Raw genomic sequence first — 1631 nt, 5'->3', positions numbered from 1 at the left:
AAATTGAGCAGAAAGTACAGAGAATTCACATGCCCCCCCCCCCCAGTATAATGCATATTTAAAAATAAACTTTTTACTTTAGTGTAGTTTAGGATGTACAGAAAAGTTACGAAGGTAGTACTGAGTCTCCATATGTCCCACAGTTTCCTGTATGGTTGACATCATACATTACTAATGGCACATGGCACGTTTGTCACAACCAATGAATCAATATCGATACATTATTATTAATTAAATTCTACACTTTATTTAGATTTTACTAGTTTTTCTCCTAATGTCCTTTTTCTGTTCCAGAATCCCGTCTACGCCACATTACATTTAGTCATTATGTCTCCTTAAGCTCCTCTCGGATATAGCAGTTTCTCAGTCTTTCCTTGGTTTTGACGTGCTTGACAATGTTGAGGAATATGGGTCAGGTATTTTGTAGAATGTTTCCCAGTTTGAGTTTGCTTTGTGTTTTTGTTACGAATAGACTAGGGTTATGGGTTTTTGTGAGGAAGATTATTGAGAAGAAGCATCATTCTCAACACATTGTATCAAAAATAAATGCTACCAACTTGACTTATGACCGATGATGTCGACCTTGATCACCAGGCTAAGGCAGTATTTGCCAGGTTTTTCCATGGTACAGTTACTGCTTTATTTCCCCCCTTTNGGCTAAGGCAGTATTTGCCAGGTTTTTCCATGGTACAGTTACTGCTTTATTTCCCCCCTTTCTATACTGTAATCTTTGTAAGCAAGTCATTAAGCGTAGCCCACACATAAGGGGTAGGAAGTTATGCTTCATCTTTGAGAGGGGAGAATCTACATACATTATTTGGCAGTCTTCCGCATGAAGACTCTCTCCCATCTATTTATTCATCCAATCATTCATTCGAGTCGGTATGGATTCAGAGATATTTATTTTATACTTTGGGTTATATAATTGGATGCTATGTTATTTATCTTATTGCTCAAATGTTCCAGATCTGGCCATTGGGAGTTCGTTCAATCGGCTCCTGTGTCTTTCTGACATACCCCTAGTGTTTTGTATCCATAGCACTTCTTTACTTTCTGGCACTACAAGATGTTCCAGGCTCATCTTGTATTTTCCCTGCCCCACCCTAGAATCAGCCATTTCTCCAAGGAGCCCTGGTTCTTTTTGTTGGATAATGGTATTAGAAACCAAGATCTGCCTGCTGGTGTGCCTGTTTCTACTAGAGTGTCATCACTTCTAGGTCCTCTCAGTGGTTAGAACAAGGAAATATACATATGCATACTAACCCATGTGTATAAGCATATTTGTGAGTATTTTTATGTGTATCCATCATTATCCATATAAAGTTAAACACGTGTTCCCACTAATACCTCTGACTCTGCTCCAGTATTACATGGCTCATTCTAGCCTTACCCCTTCCTTATCTGTAACCTTCAGCAGTGAGGAACCTGACAGTACCACCCACCATCCACTCACTTATTTGCTCAATCCTGGTACCTATGGTTTCAGAATTAACCTACATTGCTAAGAGAAACAACTTTACCAACTACAGTACAGTACAGTGCTTATGTACAGTTCTGTTACATGTATTTTAATGCCAACAGATTTTTTTCCCCAAGAATTCCATGCTAGACATCTAATGGCTCTTTCTTGA

The sequence above is a fragment of the Galeopterus variegatus genome, unplaced genomic scaffold (genome assembly GCF_000696425.1).
Source record: "Galeopterus variegatus unplaced genomic scaffold, G_variegatus-3.0.2 Scaffold3718, whole genome shotgun sequence".
Lineage (NCBI taxonomy): Eukaryota > Metazoa > Chordata > Mammalia > Dermoptera > Cynocephalidae > Galeopterus > Galeopterus variegatus.
This window is presented reverse-complemented; position numbering follows the sequence as displayed.